The sequence below is a fragment of the Hyaena hyaena genome, unplaced genomic scaffold (genome assembly GCF_003009895.1).
Source record: "Hyaena hyaena isolate Hyena2069 unplaced genomic scaffold, ASM300989v1 scaffold_17, whole genome shotgun sequence".
Lineage (NCBI taxonomy): Eukaryota > Metazoa > Chordata > Mammalia > Carnivora > Hyaenidae > Hyaena > Hyaena hyaena.
The window spans coordinates 5815983-5834322 of NW_024080648.1; the positions used below are offsets into that span (position 1 = coordinate 5815983).

Consider the following 18340-nt stretch of genomic DNA (forward strand, 5'->3'; position numbering starts at 1 on the left):
CATTTCCTGATTATCTGACATATTTCTCTGTAAACTTTACTTTCTTTTTGTTCATTTTTATAATATTCAGCATCTTAGAAGATTCCTTGTTTAATTCCTTTTCAGCTTACAAAGGTCCAGGTACTTTAGTGGGGTCTTGTCGGACTGTTTTAGTGGTGAGGGGAGAGATTGCAAGGCTTCTAGTTTTTTTGTTGATTTTTTAAAATCTGGAACACTTCACCAATATGTGTGTCATCCTTGCACAGGGGTCATGCCAGTCTTCACCATATCGTTCCAATTTTAGTGTATGTGCAGCCGAAGCAAGAGCGGTTTCCAGTTTTTTTAGTCTCTTTTGTCTTATGGGACACAAAATGTCTTTTATTCTTTTTCCCTTTACCACTTGATTTCCCAAGGATCATTCTTCCTTCCCTTTTGCCTCTTTCTCCCTCAGAAGCTTTTTTTCCCCAGAAGACTATCCTTTTAAATCAAGTTTTTCTTTTAAAATATAGTCTGGGGGCGCCTAGGTGGCTCACCTCATTAAGAAACCAACTCTTGATCTCAGCTGAGGTCATGATCTCATGTTGGTGGGTTCAAGCCCCATGTCGGTCCCTACTCTGACAGCGTGGAGCCTGCTTGGGATTCTCTCTCTCTCCCTCTGTCTCTGTCCCTTCCCTACTTGCCCTCTCTCTTTCAAAACAAACTTAGAGTTTGTCCCTTTAAATTGCATATCTGGTCCTCTTCATTTTAGTCTATCTGGTCCTTTAAGGCCTGAATACTTTGAAATCCCTTCTCCGCTGTCATGTTCTGATCTACCTGGTTACCTTTTTAGGATTTTCTGATTTAGCGTGGATGCAGTCTTTCTGTTGGTGGCGCCAACTCACACACAGGCCTCTCAACTCGAGTCCCTCCTGTGTGTCTTGCAGTTTCTCTCCGCCTGCTTTTGCTTGCCACAGAACCCCACACTGGAAGAAGGGAACACACGGGCCAGAGTGCTGATACTTGTTGACTTTTCTCTTTTTACTCACAGTTATTTTACAGTCTCAACATTATTTACGTTCATGTTGAGAAGTGGTTTTCATCAAATTTTTGTAGATGTAAAGTTATTTCATATTATTTGGGGAACAGACTTGGGAAGGCTATTTACCTCATTGCACCCATTGTTTATAGCTCCCCTGAGTCATCATTTTAAAATCTTTTATTAAAACATAATATACATACCAGAAGTGCACATAGCGTTGGTATGCAGCACAATACATTTTCACAAACCGAACGCGTCCATGTAGCCCCAAGACCAAAGGAAAGAACTCACCAATACCACAGAACCAACCTGTGCTCCTTCACTTGGTATCCTCCCCCCAAGGGTAACCACAGGCAGATGAGTCTCCCCTGTTTTTGCACATTCTAGAAATAAAACCACATGGCAGGTACTCTCACGTGTCTGGCTCCTGTGATCATGTTTAGGAGCTTCATCCATGTTTCTCATTCTTGCTGCTGAATACTCTTCCACTGTGAATGTGCCATAGTTTATTTACCCATCCTATGATTTGGGGGTAATTTCAAGTTTTTGGCTAATTTGAATACTATTGCTGTGAACATGCTTATACATGCCCTTTGGTGAATATGCAAACATTTCTAGGAATAGAATTGCTTGGGCCAGCAACTCGTGGAACGGCAGCAACCCTGTTGCTGCAGGCACATCCTTGTCAAAATATGGTGTTGTCTATCTTTTTTATTTGATCTGTTCTAGTGGTGCGTGGTCATATCTCACTATGACTGAGTGTCTATTCACCTTTTATTGGACATTTGGTTCTCCTGATTTGCAAAGTCTCTCTCAGTTATTTTTCTTCTGCTAGTATTTCATTTTAGAGAAAAGAGACCTTTTACATGGTGACCAGTGATTTCACCATGTTCACAAAACAAATTAGTCATAGAGCAAAAGTCAGACCCAAAACAACAGCACCGGATTCTCCACGTTTTTTTTTTTTTCTATCAGAATAAGGAGTTTGGGATTAATCTTGTTAGTAGTCATTTAAAGTTTTTAAGCTGTCTAATGACATGACATTGGTGAAATAAATAGGCAGATCTCAACCTGGTGGGTGGAATGGATTATAGAAAAGTGAATCTATGGGTAGATAAACCACTTAGAAGACAAATAGTACAGAGCAATAAAAGCAAGAAGAGACACAATAAGATTGCAAATAAGAGATAAATCAGAGAGAAAATGGAAAGAAAAATTTGATGGGAAGAAAAGATTTCTCTAATCTTTTTGTAAGCTCTGGAGACGAAAATGATGATAATCCAGACAGAATTAGGAAAATCACAAGAATGGGTTATTGGGGATGGGGAGAGCATGAGTTTGGTTTTAAATCCAAGATTTTGACATGTCAGCAGGACATTCAAAGTATCCAAGAAACGACTGAAAAACCAAAACTTGAAGCTAACGGTAGGGATTTGTGAATCATCTGTAAAGAAGTGACATGATAATGGAGGTCATGTAGAAAAAGAAAATTGTAGAATGAAGTGGAGAAATGCCCCCCTCCATTCAATGGGTGTGGAGAAGAATTCAAGGAAGAAGTCAGAGAAGAAGGGCTACACAGGTAAGAGGACGACAGAGGAGAATTAGAACAGAATTGTGGCAAGAGGCTCAAAGAAATTTTTTAAAAATGTTTAAAGCAGGAGACGGTCAACATGAAAACCTCAGAGAAGCAAAATAGCGTGAGATCTGGCGCAGGAGAAAAGCCTGCTGAATGTAGCATGTAGGCTGTCACTGGTGTCAGTGGAAAGAACAGTGTCAGTACCGTGCCAGAGATGAAAGATGGATCATAAGACCTTCAGAAATGAGTTGATAATCAGATAATACAAATCACAATATATTAATAGAGCTCTTTCAATGGCTTCAACTGTGAAAAGCAGAAAAGAATTAGCAGAAAAAGAAAAGGCAGTCAAGCAAAAACTTTTTCCAAATGGAGGACATCCGTGCTTTATTTCAGTCAGATAAAAGGATGCCCCCAAAAGAGAGATTCAGTTGATAATGTTAGAAAGCAGAGGAATAACTGCAGTCATGAAGCTCAAGAGGTTAACAAGATTTGGAATACCCCTTATGAGGAGAATTAGTAAGGAATTAAGGATTTCTGCTTTTGGGGGTGAAAAAAATCCTGAAAATCTTTCTTCTATGATGCTGCATAAAATATTAGGAGCATTCTTTAAAAGTGTAGGTGAGCTTGTAAGAAAATAAGATTCTCAGTTGTCGGGAACAAGAAGCTCTTAAAAACCAGAAAGGGAAGCCTTCCAATTGGCATCACTCTGTAAGTCTGGAGGAAGGGGGAATACTTGTTTGGGGTACCCTATGGGTTTTGATATTTTTTCTCTGTGATGGAATTAGAACTCAAGCCTCTGCTACAAGCTAGGACCCTTGAAAGATCCACTCTCATGAAAGGTGGATTAGGGGAAAAAACAAACCAACCAGAAGCACAGAGATGCTTGAAAAACAAGTTGTCTATTTCAAGCCTAACCTGGAGTGGAAAAAATATCCTCTCCTACGAACACATATATCTGAGTCTAAGCCACACACAGAAATTTGGTTTGAGTTTATACTAGCCACATGATGAGCTAACCCTCAACCTAAGAAATCAACATAAAACTATGTTCCAGGTTGTTAATACCCTAGAATACTAATGTAAAACAACTCTAAAAGGCTGTGTCCCCAATCCTGGCCACATACGAGTCCCATAGATAAAATACCAATGAAGATACACTTGAGCTCAATAACTGGAAATATGTAAGCAATATTTTATAAAAGCACTGCAAATCTCCAGGGTTAGGTCTTCTATAAATTCAGACAAACAATCTGACAAGACTAGAAAATAATTATGTTTAAAATGGTTACAGACAAAAAATAAAGAAGTAAATTTTTTTAATGATTAGAGACAAAAAGATATGAAAAAAGCTTAAGAGCAGTATACTGTTTAAAAATTACAATCAGGAAAGAAAACTCAGAAAAAGACACATTGAATATAAATAAGTAAAACTTCTAGGAATAAAATATATATATAGCCATTGAAATTTTAAAAATTCAGCAAATGCATTAAATAGCAGAGTCAACATAGAAAAAGCAAGAATTGATATACACAAAGATAGATCTGAGGAAATTACTCAACATGAATCTCAAAGAGACCAAAAAAAAAAAAAAGAAGGAAATATCAGGCAGAGGTTAAGAGACAGAGTATAAAATATGATGAAAAACGGATGAACATAGACTTAAATAGACTTCTAGAAGAGGATTCAACCAAAGGAAATATGGAATTGATTCTATTTTTTTTTTGAAGACCCAAATGAATCTAAAAAGCTTGAATTTTTAGTTGTTCACGTTGGAACAACGGTACACTAACTCTTCCCTGATTATTCTAATCTACATTCTTTCCTCTTTTCTCTGAAGTTCTTTGGTAATTACGATCCATACATCACAATGTACCATCTAATTACAGACTGCCTTGCTGACAGCGACAATGCCTTCACACATGCTAGTCAGAGCTCCCTAACTAAACTGTAGAATTCCAAACAAAGAGGTCATGTCTTAAACTTCTCTTCTATTTCCTGCAGTGCCTGATATTACTTACTCCAAATTACAATTTCATGAGGGAAATAATACCATTCAAGGTAAAACCCTATATTTTAATCCTCAATATGTACTTTATTTTAATAAAGACATATTCATTTATCTATTTCATAGACAAGACATGTCCAAGAACACATACATTTCAACTCTGGCTAAGCAAGAGTTCAGCTTAAACTTCAGTTAAAAATTCCTTTAAGTATTTATTCCTTTAGTATGTACCCAGCAAGTTTGCATGCTGAGCATATTTTGTAAATCAAACTATAAATAGCTATTAAAAATGTCATATGTAAATTGATCTATTTTCAAGGTTTCTGAGTACAACAGAGGATCTGAATAATTTTTTGAATGGCTGACAAACACTTTTTTCTGCTTTTGTGTTTGGATATCTCCCAAAGAACTGAGCAAATTTTCCTAAAACTCCATCCACAATTCTCTGTAAGATTAAAAATGGACATGAGGAAATTCACTTCTTAAAATGGCAACTAATTAAGAAAGTCAATGGGAGGGGTGCCTGGGTGGCTTAGTCGGTTAAGCGTCCGACTTTCCCTTAGGTCATGATCTCGTGGTTCGTGGGTTTGAGCCCCGCGTCGGGCTCTGTGCTGACTGGCAGCTCAGAGCCTGGAGCCAATTTCAGAGTCTGTGTCTCCCTCTCTCTCTGACCCTCCCCTGCTCACGCTGTCTCTCTCTCTCTCTCCTAGAAATAAATTGGAAAAAAAAAAAAGTCAATGGCAATGGATATTAATGGCTTGAGCTGGATATGTGGCCCCTACATTTTACGTGGCTTCATTCCAATGACACAATAAAGAATGCAAGACTGTTACATAAAAGAATAACCAGTGGAAAATGTGCACAGACCCACAATTCATAATGTCACATCACTCCTGACCATTTCAGCATAGAAATCTATTATTAGAACACAACATGAGGTTATCCCAAAAAAATAACCGACACTTTCTTCATAATCTCTAAAATGACTTAATGAAAGTAAGTCAGATGTTTAAAAGGCTTCTGCACCATTAAAATAACTGGATTTCTTCATAATATAGCTTCATCCCCTGTGTCATGTAAAGATTAATTACTGAACAAAGGGGGTCCTGGGTGGCTCAGTCACTTGAGCATCTGGCTCTTGATTTTGGCTCTGGTCATGATCTTGGGGTTGTGGGATTGTGCCCCATGTTGGGCTCCGTGCTGAGTGTGAAGCCTGCTTAACATTCTCTCTCTTTCTCTCTCTCAAAGTAAAAAACAAGAAAGATTAATTACTGAACAGGGACAATATACGGGCCAAGAAAAAAACTGGCCTTAAGAAATTAATAGATTAGGAGATACAAGCCAGCAAACTCAGAGGAAAAACACATAGAGATCTCTCAGTCTGTCTCCCACCAACACAACACACACACATACACACAGAGGCACATGCATACGCATGCATGCATGCACATGTACACACACATGCACATGTACACATATACATGCAATTCAAGCCAAAACAAAGAGATCTTCAGAGTCCAGGACAGGAAATGACAGAGAAGCAGTGTCTCAGCTGACTGGGGCACTGGTTTAGCTTGCTTTCTCTTCACAAAAACAAACACAGCTGGAGACATAAGGCCAAATCCCACGTGTCCTTTGCCAATCAGGGTAGTTAATTCTCTTCACTTAAAGACATCCATTTTTGTGGGCAGAGCAGCCGAATAGGGTAAAAGTTCGGCCTCCCATGTTATATTGAACCTACAAGTTGTCTTGGCCTAAAATAAAACCCTAAATTCTAAATGAAGCTGTACGTGATATTACACTAATATGAAGACCCTCAACTATCCAGGCACCCAGCTCCTGGGGCCACGGAACCACATGTCAGAGAAGAGGTAGACGTGCAAATCAAGCAGTGCATGTGAAATCAATTTGCTCCCTGCTCTATTTATCTAGAAAGGATTGCCTGTTTACAGCCTCCCGTTGAGTAAGGATTTTTAGCCATGAAATTTTCCAACTGAAATCTGCCTCAATCTTCCTCAGCAACAGCCAAAGGCTCCCTCCCCAAACCTCTCCTTGGGAATCTCTGGGTCTTAATTCCATTAAAGAGTTCAGTCTTCTCCATCTGCTCACCATCTTATTTGTTAAAGGCCCAGACTTCTAACTCAAGAGTCTAATTAGTCAGAGGAGCAGAGGGACCTTGAACAAGTCGGCCTGGAGTCTGGAGGCCTTGAGTGCATCTTGAGAGGGAAAAGCCTCGGTCCCACTGTGCCCTTCACAGAAAACTATAATTAAATGCTCTAGATCCTTAGGAAAAGAGGCCTATGCACTCATCCTCTTTTGAAATCATTCTCCTTTGAAAACCAGATCCCAGAAATGTCACCTCCGACCCCAGCAGAAATTATAAGATTGTCTCCTGGTGACTTGAAGTCTTAGAGATCCTGTGGAAACTGTTTAGAGCTACCCCAGAGGCATGTAGAGAGTCAGGAACAGAGTTTCTTATCCTTTTTATTTTTTTAATGTTTTATTTATTTATGAGAGAGAGACAGCATGAGCAGGAGAGGGTCAGAGAGAGAGGGAGACATAGAACCTGAAACAGGCTCTAGGCTCTGAACTGTCAGCACAGAGCCCGACTCAGGGCTCGAACCCACGAACCATGAGATCGTGACCTGAGCCGAAGTCAGACACTCAACCAACTGAGCCACCCAGGTGCCCCAAGAGTTTCTTATCCTAAGAAACCTAAACATGTCCCACATATGCAAGCTTTCTATTAAGCTTAACACTTCTCTGTGAAGCCAAAACCCTCAAAGGTACTTGAGGAAAAATTCATCATTTACAATAAATCATCTCAAAATTATAGAGTTTTTCCAACCTTATAATTTTATTTTTTTAATGTTTATATACTTTTGAGAGAGAGAGAAAGAGAACGAGAGAGAGAGAGAGAGAGAAAGTTGGGAAGGGGCAGAGAAAAAGGGAGACACAGAATCCATGCTGACAGCCTGGAGCCCCATGCAGGGCTGGAACTCACAAGCCGTGAGATCATGACCTGAGCTATAATCCAGAGTTGGACACTTAACCAATTGAGCCACCCAGGCACCTCTCCTCTATGTTTTTTTAAAAATATTTATTGACTGGGGCACCTGGGTGGCTTAGTCGGTTAAGTGTCCGACTTTCGCTTAGGTCATGATCTCGCGGTTCGTGGTTCGAGCCCCGCGTCGGCTCTGTGCTGACTGGCAGCTCAGAGCCTGGAGCCTGTTTCAGAGTCTGTGACTCCCTCTCTCTCTGACCCTCCCCTGCTCACGCTGTCTCTCTCTCTCTCTCTCCTAGAAATAAAAAAATATATATATTTATTGATTTATTTTTAGAGAGAGAGCACGTGCACATGTGTGGGGAAGGTGCAAAGAGAGCGGGAGAAAGAGACTCCCATGCAGGCTCTACGCTATCAGCACAGAGCCGGAAGTGGGGCTCAATCCCACAAACCGTGAGATCATGGCCTGAGCCAAAATCCAGAGCCAGATGTTTAACTGACTAAGCCACCTAGGCACCCACCTCCCCTATGTTTTTTAACTGAAAATTTGATAGTTTAACATTTTACAGTTAATTCCAGTGATCCATTTTGTATTAATTATAAGGTGTGAAGTTTAGGTCAAGTTGTTTTTTGTTGGTGGTGGGTTGTTTTGCCTATGAACATCCAATTGCTCTAGTATCATTGGTTGAAAAGACTAGCTTTCCTCCAATGAATTGCTTTTGCATCTTTGTCAGAAATTAGTTGGGCAAAAAAACGTTCTGGAGATCCGTTGCATACCATGCATATATTTCACACTACTGAACTGTACACTTAAAAATGGTTGATAGTAAATTTTATGCATTTTTTATCATACCACAATCAAAATTTTAATAATTTAAAAATTAGGCATATTTGTGTGAGTCTAACTCTGGATGCTTTATTCTACTACATTCATCTATATGTCTTCACAAATATCATACTGCCTTGATTATAATAGATATTTAATATGTACTAAAATTAAGTATAGTGATTCCTTGCATCTTATTCTTTATTTTTTCAAATTTGTTTGAGCTATTTTGGGTCCTATAAAGAGATTTTTATTATTATTTTATCCTTCACAAAATAATCTAAAAAATATATTTCACATAAGGGAAAACTGAGTTTTGACCTCTATTTATGCATCAAAAATTTACTCATCAAATAAATTATCACTTATTGAGCATTTTTTCTATGTTGGCACATTACAGATAAGATATCATTCAATTTTCACAAAAACCTATGCAGTATGTGCTATTCTCATTTCTATATACAAGGTAACTGAAGATCAGGTAGGTTAAGTATTTTCCCGAGAACACACAGATGATAAGTGGTAGGACCGAGATCTAAGCATGGGTCTATTTGATCCAAAGCCCAAGACCTTCCACTGTGCCATTCCATATATCTTTTACAATGTTTATCATCTGCTTGATAATCTCGGCTTAACTTCAGGGATACAAAGATGAGCAAAACATGGCCCTGATTCTGAGATCATTTCCTTAGATTATTTCCAGCAGTCTCAGAACTCAAGGTAACAGGCTAAGCATAGGTACAACTGAGCTATAATGACTTTTTCCATCTTCCTTTATCAAAATTGCTTCCCTCACCTCATTCCTTTATTTTCTAACGACTAACAACTTCATCCACCTAAATTTCTCCATCTGAAAGATTATAACCATTCTCCCCTATTAAGCCTACCTCAACTCTCAGGTCATAGTAGTCCTATATTACTCTACGCAGTTGGCAGAGATGGACACAGCTACTCCAAATCAAACACTTAAGGTAAATAGCTTTCATCTTCAATAAAAAGTAATCTTTACTGTTTGCAACAGGCCAATCGACAGCTGGAATATAGCTTGTAGTAAGGTCCATTTAGTGTCTGCACAGGGACTACTCTGCAGTGATTATAGCTCTCATGACTTCTGTTAACCATATGCAATGATCCGGCACAAAGAGCAAAACTCTGCAGAAACACAATATTTGCATCTTATTAATATCTGCTTTTAAGGTATCTGTCAGGACAGAGGAAGATCACTATGGAACTGTCTACCTTTCCCATTGCAAACACATGACTTCATAAGTATTCCTCTAAGGCTCTCATGTGAGCAGTGGAATTTCTTGGTTTCCTAGAAGGTTAAAGAAGATCACATCTGGTTTTTATTGTCTATCAAAAAATAACTATTGGTTTCTATAATGGGATCTCATATATATGGTAATTCCTTACAAGACAAGGAAAGTTCCCAAATAAATTAATCACTAGGGCAAAGTCACATTAAGGAAATCTATGTTCAAATATCATACAAGACAACAGACTTACAGAGATGAAAAATGACTGGCCCCTGACCTTCAAGAACTCACAATAGCAAATAGCCACAATGCACTACAAACTAAAATAAAGGTTTGCGTGAAGCTCCCCTGGAGCCTGAAGGAAGAAAATTATGCTCAATCAGAAGAGGTCAGGAAAAACTTTACAGAAAACTTGAGATTTGAGTTAGCTTTGGAAGTTTTAAAACCACAGATGGAGGTGAAGAAAAGGGGGTTGTCGGAGTGGCTCAGTTGGTTAAGTGTCCAGCTTTGGCTCAGCTCCTGATCTCACAGTTCATGAGTTCAAGCCTCATATGGGGGTCTGTGCTGACAGCTCAGAGCCTGGAGCCTGCTTCGGATTCTGTGTGTCCCTCTCTCTGCTCCTCCCCTGCTCATGCTCTGTCTCCCTCTCTCAAAAATAAATAAACACTAAAAATTAAAATCTAAAAAAAAAAGTGAAGAAAAGAGCTATCTTGGAAAATTTTTTTTAGAAAATCAGGGGCACCTGGGTGGCCCAGTCAGTTGAGTGCCCAACTCTTGGTTTTGGCTCAGGTCATGATCTCACAGTTTGTGGATTTGAACCCCACATCGGGCTCTATGCTGATGGTGTGGAGCCTGCTTGGAATTCTCTCTCTCCCCCTCTCTCTGCCCCTCCCCTGCTCACTCTCTCTGTCTCTCTCTCTCAAAATAAATAAACTTTAAAAAAAATTTTAATATTTTCCTCAATGAGAAGTTTGACTTCAGAAGTCTTTGATATAAATATCTGTCGGCCACTTGTCTGTAAAACAAGGCTGACATCACCTCCCCTCACATAAATATTGTGAGAAATGATTGTGACACTTCTGATAAAATGGAAATCATCACCCACCCAACGGTATAGCCTATGTCTCCACGCTCCCTGCACCACACCGACTCCTAGGCTGCCCTCGGCAGTGGAGTGTCAGAACACAAATTTCTACCTGATGACTAACCCTCCTGTGCCGACTACCATGACATCAGGGAGGATCCACCAACCAAACTGCCCGAGCCCCCAAGAGAGAGTGAGGAAATATTTTGAGTGCGGGGCCTGTTTGACAACCAGATCCCCACAGACATGTCACAAAGATGGAGACATAGAATATTCAGCTAATCACAAAAGCACGCTCATCAACATGTCACAAAGGTGCAATATGATGAATGTGAGAGATACCAAAAGGGATAAAGGACTCTCTGTTGTCCAGACAATGTGGTGCTGTTTCATTGCTGGACAAATCACTGTTTCACCCCCAAACCTGAAACATTATCACATTAAGAGATGTATATTTAAGTGATATTGTGTCCTATTAGACCTAAAGTGTACTCCCAGGGTAAACTTCAGGCTATCCCAATTCTCATCAAACATTCACCTGGGAGGGGTGCCTGGGTGGCTCAGTGGGTTAAGTGTCCAACTTTGGCTCAGGTCATGATCTTACCGTTCATGAGTTCAAGCCCCACCTTAGGCTCTCTGCTGTCAGCACAGAGCCTGCTTCAGATCCTCTGTTCCCCTCTCTCTCTGCTTGAATCTCTCTCTCTCTGTCTCTCTCTCTCTCTCTCTCCTCTCCTCTCTCAAAAATGAATAAACATTATTTTTAAAAGTTCATTTGGGGAAAACCATACTTGTGGAGGATGGCTTCAAAGATGAGTGGCCCACCATTTATTCAATGTGAACATCAGAAAGCTGACTAGGCAACACTGGAAGATGCTGGCTAAAAGAAACAGTACCATAAAGTCCTTCCTTCCAGTATAGCAGGCATGTCATGGAGACTGTTAATTGACTGATCATAAAATACTCATCTTTTCTGTGGAACGTCCAGAAAATTTTTCTCAAATCTTGGTAGAAAGCAGATGAACCTCCTCGAAAGAAGGTAAAATTGTATTTTATGGACACTATAACTATCATTACTTATCTTATTGACAGTTTTGCTTTGGCAACCAGGAAGCACACATACAACTGAAATGCCCTTATAGTCATTGCCCAGGACTTATAGCATGTATTTGGTGTTATTTATTTTACCCTCATTGTTTTCTTCCTCCTTATTACAATGTTCATTTATTTTTTATCCTCTTTTACTATTTCTGTAAGATATAAAAAACAAAAGCCCAGCCAAGGAGAATCAATGTTGATATATCTGCCTATAATTTATGCATGTCAGTAGATAATATCACCTTATACTGGAAAACAAGTGCCCTGAGAAAATGATAGCACACAGTGAGCTGAGTACCAGGATCCATGTGCCAAAGTCACTCACTGAATCTGAATTTTACCAAATGTCTTAAGATACTACTTAGAATGGTCTCAAAAACCAGGCATGGAAGAAAGAGCTCATGGATACAGTTTTGAGCCAGTCCCACTTCCTCAAAAGGAGAACTGTTAAATGTATAAATAAATTCGACTCAATGTTTATAGCTCTAAAAACTTATTTCAGAAACAAGTTCAGAATCACAAAATAATTAGTTTTATTAACCCATATTTTTGTGAAATACAGTAACCAAAATTATAATTTAGTCATTATCTTAACATGCATCCTCTTGAAAGCAGAGCTTGAGACAAAGACTCCTGTGTCAGTACTTTACAAAGATACGTGATTCTAAGGAAAAGGTATGAGTAACAGTGTCAGCAAAGCAGGCCAAGAGGAAGAGCCATTATAAATATCCGTCATCAAGTTGGCCTCCACTGTTGACAACTGGCTTCTCAGTCCTAAAAGACTATCTGACAAGCCATATGAAATATGTTTTAGAACTGTCAGTAGAAGAAATTTTATCCACCCAATGCCCGTTGATCAGAGCTCACCCTGACAGTGTTAATGCCTCAACATTTCCAGGTTGCATCTGTGTGAGTGCCCAGTGGGTTTCCATGGCAACACATGTTGCCACATCCACAGAGTATCCCCAGGATGGGGCACCAGGGGTGGTAGGAATGGGCCAGAGGCATCTGCAGGGGGCAGGTCAGATCCCTTGCAGAACTGATTGTGGCTCACCATGTCATATTCCTGGGAACTTACTAAAAATAAACAGACAAAAAACAAACTATACTTGTTTTTCCTGATCTGTCTACAATCCTTTTAAAACCTGAGAGAGAACAGAAGGCAGTCTGTGCACAACACACTGGTGAGATTAAAAATCAAATACTAAAGTTGACATTAGCACAAGAGAACAGCTGGAACAGAAGCATCCCGTCGCATCTGATGGGAGTATTAAATGAAATTAATGAATAACATCGCTGCAGGTCTGACAAGGATTCAGGTCACTAAGAATCTTCTGTCTGGAAGAGATCATCATGAAGGACCATGTGCACAGCCAGTGCACTGTGTGCACTCAAAACTCTCTACCTTCCAAATTAATGCCAAGTTAAAGGACAAAGACAGCAGCTGTTTGGATGGAAAATTAGTTCTCATATATCATATAAAAAATAGTCAGAAATGTTGGCAGCCTGAGAGTATCCAAACATAAGATTAGAATCTTTGCTATTACCATTAGAATTTGCAGCAAAGACATTTAAGTGTAGCAACAGAAGATGGTGGCAAGAATAAGTCAGGAGTTGTGAAAAAGGCTTAGGGCCTTTTTACACCTTGAATAAATGAGTGATAGTTAAACATTTCTCCTTAGAGCAAAATTCAATTTTAAATACATTATTAAAATACATAATATAAAATTAAGGTGGTGACAATAGTTTTAGTATAATAAAAAAATTTATCACAATATTTCTATAAAGCCTATATTCCTTTAAATATAAATTTTATATTAATCATGTATAATTACTCACTGAATTTTTATAGAGAAAACACAAGTAAGGAGACTTTATGGTCTTCTAGCTCAGTTTTACATTAGGGAATTGTCTTTGACAACATTTCTCAAAGTGGACTGCATGGATATTAAAAGGGTCTCTGGGTGAAAAGAGTTTCCTGGTAAGATGTGCTTGAGAAAAGCTGGATTAAACAAAGCAACGGTCCTTTCTTGCAGAAATTTCACCTTCCTGGATCTAGACAGTGACGGGTCATTACCAACTTGAATCTCCCTCACAATATGACCAACTAGCAACTATCCATAGACAGACACCACTGTAAAATCAAAAAACCTGGGCATGAGGCTGAAGCACCCCTTGGGGCAGAGAGACTAAGGACCTCATTCGAAGAGTAAGAAAAGTGGCTTCACTTTGAACTCATTAACCAACCCCCAGGCTAGCACAGTGCCACACCAGGAAGGCACCCTTGAACCTATAGCTCCTTCAGTAGGAAAAAGAGGACCCAAGGCAGACACCCACCCTCCCCAGCATTGCAGAATGCTTCCCAGAGGCCTAGTCAGTCTCACCTCACCTCGCAGGGATTGCTGGGAAATGCTGCAAAGTTTGACCACTTGAGATTAAACAGAGATGAGGCAGAGGGCGGGGCTTATAGCAAACAGCAATCAAATCTTGGTAGGCGGAGTTCTGGCTCCCCCAGAGCCCAAGCAAAGATACCTGCCAGTGGCTCTGCCTATCTACAGACCTGAGCCAGTAGCCCCATATATCCAGGGAGCTTGACTGCCAGTGCTGCCAGATTTGGATCCCAAGCTAACAGGGCCATACCAGCATGGATCCAATTCTGAGGCTCTGCTGAGCAGGGGAACAAATTCACTCCCTCACCCAACTGCTGAGCATAACCTCCAATCCCATCCCTCCAGGAAGCATAGCCACGGATGCCTAGAAGCCATGGAGCACAACTTATAGCCCACCCAGACAGAGAGCCAAGCCAGCAGCCCTGCACAACTGCTGGAAACATAGCCTCCAGCCCCACATAACAAGGAAGGCTGAGCAGTTGTCCTGAGCAGCCCCAGAGCCCAGTCTACAATAGCACAGCTGGGAGTACAACTCTGCCCAATTGCTGAACACAACTTGTGGTCTTGCCTAGGCAGGAAGCCCAGCCAATGAAGGTGCCCAATCATGGAGCTAATCTGTAGCCCCAACCAATAAAAGAGCTCTAGACAGCGACCCTGCTCAACTGTGAAGCACAGTCTCAGACCCACCCAACTGCAGAATAGAGTTGGAGGGCCTGCCTAACTGGACAGCCCAACCAGGAACCCCTCCCAACAGCAGAGCATAGCCAACAGCCTACCTGATTGTAACGCTCAGCCAGCAGCCCAGCCCAACTTCAGGGAATAGCCTGTGGCCCCATCTGACCACAGAGCACAGCCTGAGGCCATCTTACCAGGAACAATTGTGGAGCACTGACCAGAGATAACTGCAGAGCCCAGCTTATGGCCTTACCTGACCACAAAACAGCTAGTAGCCCCACCTGACAAGGAAGCCCACCCAGGGCCCCACGTTGAACATGGAGCCCAGCCAGCAGGCCCACCCAAAAATAGAGCCCAGCGAGCAACACCTTCCTCTCCCAACCTCAGAGCTCAGGCAGTGACCTTGACCATCTAGAGATCCTAATAAGCCCACCTCCCAGCAGGTGCTACCAACTGACCTATCCAGTACCCCAAACTGAACTGAATGAAACAAATGAAATTGGCAATGCCTATCAAAACAAAAGAAGTTCTAAAAGAAAAGTTTTAGCTATAAATGCATAGATCAAGAAAAAAGAAAGATCTCACATAAACAACCTAACATTGCACCTCAAGGAACCAGAAGAAGAAAAAAGAAACTAATCCCAAAGTTAGCATAAAGAAAAAAATAGTAAACATTAGAACAGAAATAAAAAAGTGAATAGGAAATATTAATAAAACTAAGAGCTGGTTCTTTGAAAAATTAACAAACTGACAAATCTTTAACTAGGCTAAGCAGGAAAAAATGAGAAAGGGCTCAAATAAATAAAATTATAAATGAAAGAGAAGGCATTGCACCAGTTGCCACAGAAATACAAAGGATTATAAGAAACTGTCATGAACAATTATGCACCAACCTAAAAGAAACTGATAAATTCCTAGAAACACACACGCTACCAAGACTGAATCATGAAGAAACACAAAATCTAAACAGACCAATAACAAATTAGGAAGATTACATCAGTAACCAAAAGCCTCCCAACAAAGAAAAGCCCAGGTCCAGATGGTCTCACTGGTGAATTCTACCAGATATTTAGAGAAGACTCAACACCAATCCTTCTCAAGCTCTCCCAAAAGTATTGAAGAGGGAATACTCCCAAACTCATTTTATGAGTCCCTGATATCAAAGCCAGATTAGAAAACTATAGGCCAATATCCCTGATGAATATAGACGCAAAAAATCTCAACAAAATAATAGTAACCTGAATTAAAAGAGCACATTAAGAGGATCATACACCATGATCAAGTGGGATTCAGCTTAGGATGAAACGATGGTTCAAGATATGCAAATAAATAAATGTGATGCATCGTACTAATAAAAAGATAAAAATTACATTATCATCTCAATACATACATAAAAAGCATTAACAAAATTCAACATTCTTTCATAATAAAAATTCTCAACAAATTATTTCTAGAATAAATGTATTTCAACATAATAAAGGCCATATTTGGCAAGCCCACAGCTAACATTATACTCGCTGAAAGGTTGTAAGCTTTTCCTCTAAAATCAGGAACAAGACAAGCATACCCACACTTGCCATTTTTATTCAACATAGTATTGGAAGTCCTAGCCAGAGCAATTAGGCAAGAAAAAGAAATCAAAATCATCTAATCAGATAGGCAGTAAAATTGTCTCTTTACAGATGGCACATTATATAAAGAAAACCCTAAAGACTCCACTCAAAAAACTGTTAGAACTAATGAATGAATTTAGTAAAGTTGCAGGATCCAAAATCAATATACAAAAATCAGCTGGCACTTCTTTATATGAATAATGAACTATCAGAGAAATTAAGGAAGCAATCCCATTTACAATAGTAACAAAAAGAATAAAATACCTAGGAATATATTTAATCAAGAAAGTAAAAGATCTCTACACAAGAAGCTACAAGACTCTGATGAAAGACACAAATGAACTGAAAGATATCCTGTGTTCATGAATCAGAAGAATTAATGTTGTTAAAGTGCCATCTATAGATACAATGCAATCCATATCAAAATTCCAATGTCATTTTTCACGGATATAGAAACAAACATCCTAAAATTTGTATGGAACCACAAAAGTCCCCAAATAGCTAAAGCAATCCTATGAAGAACGAAGCAGAAGTATCACCTGATTTCAAGCTATACTAAATGCTATTATAATCAAAACAGTATGATACCAGTAAAACAAAAACATAGATCAATGTAACATAATCAGAAACCCAGAAATAAACCACTCATATACAGCCAACTAATATTTGACAAGAGATCCAAGAATATTCATGGGGAAGAAGATGGTCTCCAACAAAGTTTTGGGAAAATTGGATATTCCCACTGAAAAGAATAAAACTGGACCAAAACTGGACCACTATCTTACACCATTTACAAAAAATTAACTCATATTGGAGAACTTAAATGTAAGACCTAAAGCAGTAAAGCTCCTACAAGAAAACATAGAGGGTAAGCTCCTTGACATTGGTCCTGGCAATGATTTTTTGGATTTGACAACAAAAGCACAAGTAACAAAAGCAAAAATGAACAAGTAGGTCCACCCAAAACTAAAAAGCTCCTGCACAACAAAAGAAACAAAATCAAGAGACAACCTTGGGAATGGGAGAAAATATTTGCAAACCACCTATCTGATAAGAAGATAAAATCCAAAATACAGAAGAACTCCTATAACTCAACAGCAAAAAAAGTAATAATCTGATTTTAAAATGGGCAAAGGACCTCAACAGACATTTTTCTAGAGAAGATATACACATAGCCAACAGGTACCTGAAAAGGAGTTCAATATCACTAATCATCAGGGACATGCAAATCCAAATCACAATGAGATAGCGCCCCATACCTGTTAGAATGCTAATTATCAAAAGAAAGACAAGAGGTAATCTGTGGAAACCCTTGTGCACACTAGGTAGGTATGTAAATTGGTACAGTCACTATGAAAAACAGTATGGACATTCCACAGAAAATTAAAAATAGATTTGCCATATCCTCCAGCAATCTCACTTCTGGGTGTATATCCAGAGGAAACAAAATCATCATCTCCAAGCAATACTGCATGTTTACTGCAACATTATTCACAATAAACATGATATGGAAACAACCAAACTTGTCTGCTGATGGATGAGTAGATAAATAAAATGGATAAATATATATAGATAAATATATAATAGATATAAATATATAGATATAAATAAGTATAGATAAAATATAACAGATAGGGGCGCCTGGGTGGCTTAGTCGGTTAAGCGTCCGACTTTCGCTTAGGTCATGATCTCGCGGTTCGTGGGTTCGAGCCCCCCGTTGGGCTCTATGCTGACTGCCAGCTCAGAGCCTGGAGCTTGTTTCGGAGTCTGTGTCTCCCTCTCTATCTGACCCTCCCCTGCCACGCTCTCTCTCTC

General features: G+C 39.5%; 1 non-coding gene across 1 annotated transcript; it reads right to left on the reverse strand.

The window, feature by feature from the left end:
- Positions 1-200: 200 nt before the first annotated feature.
- Positions 201-303, reverse strand: LOC120223211. Its single transcript, XR_005526236.1, has one exon. It is a non-coding gene; the product is annotated as a U6 spliceosomal RNA (small nuclear RNA).
- Between the last annotated feature and the right edge of the window lie 18037 nt (positions 304-18340).